This window comes from Rattus norvegicus, chromosome 11 (genome assembly GCF_021556685.1).
Source record: "Rattus norvegicus strain SHRSP/BbbUtx chromosome 11, alternate assembly SHRSP_T2T, whole genome shotgun sequence".
Taxonomy (NCBI): domain Eukaryota; kingdom Metazoa; phylum Chordata; class Mammalia; order Rodentia; family Muridae; genus Rattus; species Rattus norvegicus.
Window position 1 is genome coordinate 43,209,328 of NC_141544.1, and position 6,653 is coordinate 43,215,980.

The 6,653-nt window shown below is 48.3% G+C and overlaps 1 long non-coding RNA gene across 1 annotated transcript; it reads left to right on the forward strand.

Moving 5' to 3' along the window:
• The first annotated feature begins 4,455 nt into the window (after positions 1-4,455).
• On the forward strand, positions 4,456-4,939 carry LOC120095607 (uncharacterized). The gene is made up of 2 exons (XR_015633732.1): positions 4,456-4,586; positions 4,852-4,939. It is a non-coding gene; the product is annotated as an uncharacterized LOC120095607 (long non-coding RNA).
• Positions 4,940-6,653: the final 1,714 nt, after the last annotated feature.

Genomic DNA, 6,653 nt, shown 5'->3' on the forward strand with positions numbered 1-6,653 from the left:
TAATTTGGTGTGTTTGCGACAACTGTAAGAAGATTGGAAGGAATACTTCATCGTTCTGGAAGGATTCCACGCTCAGAATATTCCACAAGTGTCCTTAAATTCTTCTTCTATTTTAGGAAAATCAAAACTAGAAAAAGCACGAATACAGTTTATACAAAAAAAAAATCAAAACCTCAAAGACATCCAATCAGCCGACCCAAAAGAAGGCCTTTGGCCCGCACAAAGCATTTGAGGTAAAAATTTACTCTTTCCCCTTCTCAAAATGAGTTTTTACTGTGCAAGGGCCGCTGGTTCCAAGTGGGTCGGGTGATTTCTTCTCGTGGTGTTTGAACCCCTCTTCAATCAGAATTGCTAGGGAATAGCAGTTTTGAACTGGAAATTCTGAAGTGGCCTCTGGGCAACTGCAGTTAGACAAGCTTCCTGGGGACCTACTCCAGGAGTGTGTCTGCCACTGGCTCTAACCACTCAGGAAAAACCTCTGAGTCTTGGTCTTTGTTTCTGTCTCCCCTCCCCCTCCCCCTCCTCCCCCCTCCCCCTCCCCCTCCCCTCTCTCTCTCCCTCTCCCTCTCCCCCTCCCCTCTCTCTCTCCCTCTCCCTCTCTCCCTCTCCCTCTCCCTGCCATCCTCTGGGTCTTTCTTGCTCCGGATCTTGAGACTTTGAAGACCAGAGGTGTATGTACTAGTCACTGGGGAGACCCAGCCTATGTTTAAAAGGCAAAGCCTTTCTGCCTTCTCAGTCTGAGCTGTGTCAAAGGCAAGACAGACCTGGTACTAAAAGAAAAAGTGAACATGTGTTTGTGTGTGTATGTGTGTGTACATGCTTGTGCACATGTGTGTGGAAGCCAGCCATCAGTGCTGGATATCTTTCTCAGTTGCTCTTTACCTGACATTTCTGAGGCAGGACATCTCACTGGACCTGGAGGTCATTGACTCAGACGGGCTGCTCAGATAGCAAGTGCTGAGGCTCTTGCCATTTTTTTTCTCAAAGCATGGGTTCTAGAGAATCAAACTCGGGCCTCATGCTCACACAGCTAGCTCTTACCAACTAAGCCATCTTGCCAGCCTGCAGTGTGTGATTTTTGGTACCCAAATTAGGCATTCCAGGGAAATTAAACGGTGGTCAGTCTCAAACCCTTTATCAGCCTGTGACTGACTGAGTTACACACATGACTATGCAGTGATACAGGATTATCGTAGTTGTGTAGCATTCCGTACCGATTCTAGGCATTCGTAGGATGGCGAGAGTCTCGGGTTGGCCCAGCAGTCTGGATTGACTGGCTATGAGACTTTGAAAATTAAATCTAGGACGGTCCTGGACAGACTGCAAACGTTAGTCACCATAGAGAACAATCAACTTAAGAGCAAGCACAGAGAGGAGGGCTGTGTGGAGGAGGAGGTCTGAGGGAGCGTTCAGTCTGGAAGAATGGTTAGCCACCCAGAGCTAGGGAGAAGAGAGAATTCTAGTTCAGACGCATGAGCCACCTCAGAATTCCTGGCACCACTTGCCTAAATCCGGGTATTTTAAACACGGCGTGTTTCTAGCAATCACTTGGCGTGTTGCTACAAGAAGTGTGACAGAGCTAATAGTCCTGTAAGCTAAAGTGGTAACAATTCCGACTTGAATACAGGTTAATTAGCTGGTGTTTGCAGAAGCCTTGGAGAGTAGGCAGCACCCCCACCTCCACCCCAGCTAGATATTATTAGCCACTCAGCGCCACCTTGAACACATAAAACCCTATTTCTGCACTTCCACCAGCCCTTGTTTCTTCAGACTTCTTTGAAACAGCAGTTCCTGCAGATTTTAGCACAAGCTTCTCCCTGGAGCTGAAGGAGTCACGGTGCCCATCACCTGGGTGATATGGTTCCAAACCAACTCCAGGACTGTAGGGTCATCTTCCAAACACAAGTCGCAGCCTTGTGGAAAGGTTATTGTGTCTCCTCTATGTGACATAGTTATAGATACCTTTTACACTCATTGGTCATGTGTCCTTTTTTATATATACACATGTAACATCATAAATCATGGGATAGTCACAAGATGTATCATTTATCTTATCTCTGTGCGCGCGCGCGCACGCGCGCGCGCGCGTGTGTGTGTGTGTGTGTGCACAGGAGTGCCCAGGCATGCACACGTGTGCATATGCATGAGTGCATGCATATACACGGTGTTCTTGTGGGAATGTAGAAACTAGAGCTCTGCCAAAACCAGAACACTAAACAGTCTTTAGAAAGACAACTTCTTGGGGGCTCTCTCCTGAGACCTCTAGGCAAATGCACTGTGTCTTTTAGCTCTGGAGAGCGCCCCCGCCACCTTCAATACGAGCCATCTCCCTTACTTGTGTATTAAGGCTTAGATGGCAGGTGAGGTCACTGGATTCTGAGGGATGTGACCTTGCTGATGAAGTGGTGGAGACTGGGATGCGGGCCTGCCTGGAGGAGCTAGGTCACGGCAGCGTGCAGCTGAAGAGTATGTCTTGCCTCTGGTGCTTCCTGTCTCCCCCTTTGCTTTGCAAGTTTGCTCTACCACAACCTGAAATCAATGAGGCCAAATGCTGGGTGAACCATGAAAGAAACCTCTGAAGCTGAGCTTCCTCCCAGCAGACTTCAGACAACTGGCCTCTGGCCATTGGTTTCCTTTTGCTTTAGAAGTGAGGAGTGAGCCCTCTTGGTTGGAGGGAGCCTCCTTAGTGTTGACAGTCATCTGGTTATTCTTGCTTTCTTCTCTCTGTCCTTTATGGTCGTCTTTCACTTGAGTGGAGGGAAAATCCTCTAATGATATCTTAAAATATCATTTCCCCCTCACCCATTCAGCAGGCCAAGTCGGTATTTCTCTAACACTCTTGAAGAGCAGAACACATCTTGACAGTCATTGCAAGCATTAGTCAATTCCGAATTGGACCTGCCCAGTAGAAGTTTCTGCCATCATGAGATTGTGTTTTTGTTCCCACTGTCTACAGAAGCCGCAGGCATCCTTGTGTGCTTCAGATATGACTAGTGCCAGCAAGAAACCACACTTTATACAAATTTTATACAAATTAAAATTTTAAACGGCGGCTCCATGCAGCCTGCGGCAGCAGTATAGGGCAATGCAGTTATGGGACATGTAGGCACTGTCTGTGTTTTCTCCTCCACTTCCTGGTTGCAATGTCTTTATTGGGACACCCAGGCCCATCCCTTCCCTGCCTCTAAGCTCCTTAACCCTGAGAAAGTAAGCACTCAGCTCGTGCCCTCTGGTTTCTGTTACCCTCAGACTTCTTTACAGGTTGAGTGGGAGGGTGGGCCGGGCAAAGCTTGTGGAAATGTCAGCTACCCAGGTGAGAAAATTCCAGTTGCTATGCGTTCTCTTTATTGACACAATAGGGTTACCTGCTTCCGAGGGGGGCAACAGCTAAATCTTAAAATGAGATGCCAGAGTCACGGGTGGATCATGTTGCTGTTTCATTTTAATATGTGTTTAAACTAATGTAAGCCGTTTGAGCGGTGCCTACTTGGAAACAGCATATTATCAACATTGTAGAAGAAAGCCTGTGGAAATGATAAGTACACAGCCAGAGAGTAATCCAAAGCATGAGTTCTGAGCTCCGGTGGGGGTTCCATCACCTTGGGATGGAGTAAGCTGACCAAGACTTGGGAAAGGTGGTTTGTACGACGACGGTGTTCCTGAGAGAACACCGAACAGGCATTGCCCAGGAAGAGAAACACTTATTTGGCGAGCAGTCTTCAAAGTCAAGTTGGAAGCCCTGTGAAGAGGAGAGGCCTACGGACAACAGCACAGGAGATGCTGTGTATTGGGAAGGATCCAAGGTCCCCCAGCGGGACCAGGTAGAGGGTCTGCTACAGAGACTATGTAAGGGACAATTCTCGGGCTGGAGAGATGGCTCAGTGGTTAAGAGCACTGACTGTTCTCCCAGAGGTCCTGAGTTCAATTCCCAGCAACCACATGGTAACTTACAATCATCTGTAATGGGACCTGATGCCCTCTTCTGGTTTGTCTGAAGACAGCCACAGTGTACTTGTAATCAATCAATCAATCAGAGAGAGAGAGAGAGAGAGAGAGAGAGAGAGAGAGAGAGAGTTTGTTCTCCAGTTTGAAGGAAAGTCAAGAAGTCTGCTGATTTGGTTCCCACGGGTCTTTCCTGGCTTCCCAGAATCTCCTCACCATGCCTTCACACCACAGAGAGAACCCTGGTTCCCTCGTCCTCTTACAGAAACAGTTCCACCCTGAGGACCCCACCCTCCAACCTTACGTAAGCTTCAGCAGGAACCTGACTTGCTCATACCTTTGGGTCTCAGGACTGTGATGAATTTCTGTTGAGCCACCTGCCCTGATATGTTGTGAGAGGAGCCGCAGCAGACGGTTGCTACCACTATTGTGATGTATTAATTAGACTCCATTAGCCTTCTGTGTTATGTCTGTGTTCTCCTGTGTAAAACGGGGCGGTCCTAAAGAGGCCTCAGCTGATCAAAAGAGGGGCTTGGACTTGAACGTGGAGATTGATGCCTATGTGGCTGGATGCTATGGATGGGAATAGATTGCACCTAACAGATTTCATCCAGCAGCATGGAAGACCCAGGCCTCAGGAACAGGTTCTGTCTCAGGGGAAGCAGAATATTACTTTTCTGTTAGATCCCACTGTGCCTCGAATGCATCTCCACGAAAGGATGGGTGGGAATCTTATCCTCTGACGTGACAGTGTTGGGAAGGGAAGTCTTACAGGACATGTCAGTGACAGGGAAGGGCTCTACCCTTGTGAATGGATCCCTGCCCATTACAGAAGCCTGGAGTCTGCTGACTAAGCCCCATGTCTCTGATGGTCCTTTCTCCTCTGTGTGCTATCCTCCCCTTTTACAGGATGGCATCAAAGACAAACCCTTCCTTCCGTCTTGGACCTTGCAGACTCCAGAACTGTACTAAATATATTTGTGTTCATTGCCAATCACCCAGACTCCAGTATTCTGTCGTAGCAGTACAAATTGCACTAAGACCCATCCAGCAAAACCCTCTCATCTACGTATGGCAGTCTACACGGGTAACTAAAGTGGGAAACTTGTTTAGTTTGTAAATTACATCTCAAATAAGCTGTCAGAAAGGGGAAATGAGCCACAACAAAACAAATACAGAGTGGTCCAAGTTACAGAAGCTTCCAACTCCAGCAACTGTTGGCAATGTGTCACTCAGGAGCGGGGATAATCCTCAAAGATTTCAGGGGAGTGAGTGTAGAAAGACAGGATGTGTCAGCTCCCTGAAGCTGGAGGGGAATGGCTGAGGGAGGGTGAATGTCTTACTGTGTGGCAGCTCCCCTCATGCTTTCTTTGGGACAATTTACACAGATCTTATGAACACTGTTGGATGCAGGATGTTTTGTTTTGTTTTGTTTTTTTTTTTGGTTCTTTTTTTCGGAGCTGGGGACTGAACCCAGGGCCTTGCGCTTCCTAGGCAAGCGCTCTACCACTGAGCTAAATCCCCAGCCCCAGGATGGGTTTTTAAATAAATATGGCTGTGAGTGATAGCTTGAGCCTGTAACCCGACATTCAGAAGGTTGAGGTGGGAGAAGACCATGAATTCCAAGGCCAACCTGGCTACATGGTGAGTACCAGGCCAGCCTGGGCTACATAGTGATTACTAGGCCAGCCTGGGCTACATAGCAAGATAGCCTTTCAAGAAATAAAAACACCAAACCAACCAACCAAACAAAAAATACCACCCAAAACAAAAAATAAACAAACAAGCAACCCCCCCCCCTCCAACTAACTAAAATATATAAAATCGAAGAAGGATATTGTAGAGGGTAAAGAGTGAGTAGGAAAGACACTGAGCAGGGCAGGGCCCAAGGCTCTAGGCTGCTTGATGATACCGGTAACCTGGAGCGATTGAGAGTGTTTATATACAGCAGCCAGAAGAGAGCATCGTGTTCTAAAGGGTACAGGCTCTGCATGCACGATTTTTGGGGCAAGAGGAGGGTGGGGGAGAAGTCCCCAGAGAGCAACAGTGGGGCCTAGGAGCACACCACGGGACCCTGGGGACAAGTGCAAGAACTCAAGATTACTTCAGAGTAGCAGAGTGTGAGCATGGAGGGTGAAGGACGGGAAGGGGGTATCCTGGAGAGCGCGAAGAGGCTAGGGGAAGTGCGAAGACTGGAGATAACAAGTCGTTTGGCTTTGGGGGTGCAAGACATACGGAAATACTTCCCTTCAAAATGAAAGACCTCAAAAGGTTGCGACTGCCGTGAAGGTGTCTAGATAATAGGAGGTCTTTCCAAATTCTTTTGGGGGCTTCACTGAGGATCCCACTTCTGTTTGGCAGGTTCATGTGGCTCAATATTCTGGAAGAATCTGCAGCATTGCCTCCTGTAACCTCTCAGAGTCAGGAGGAGAAAGTGGGTCCTGCTGTGTTCCAGGGTTATCCTGGGGTCTGGGCTGCACACTTGCAGGGCCCTCTCTGCCCCTTTGCTGTGAAAACTCCATGCTTACATTCCCCTTAGATACTGACTGTGGGACTTCTCTCCGTGTCTCTGCCTCTTTCTCCGTCTCCTCGCTCTCTGGGAACCTTTCTTGGCTCAGCCTATGGGAAAGCAGAAGTGAAGCCTGAGGGAAGAGACTCCCAAGCAGAGATGGGAAAGATGAGTAGACTCCGTCCTTCCCAGTGGGAGGAGC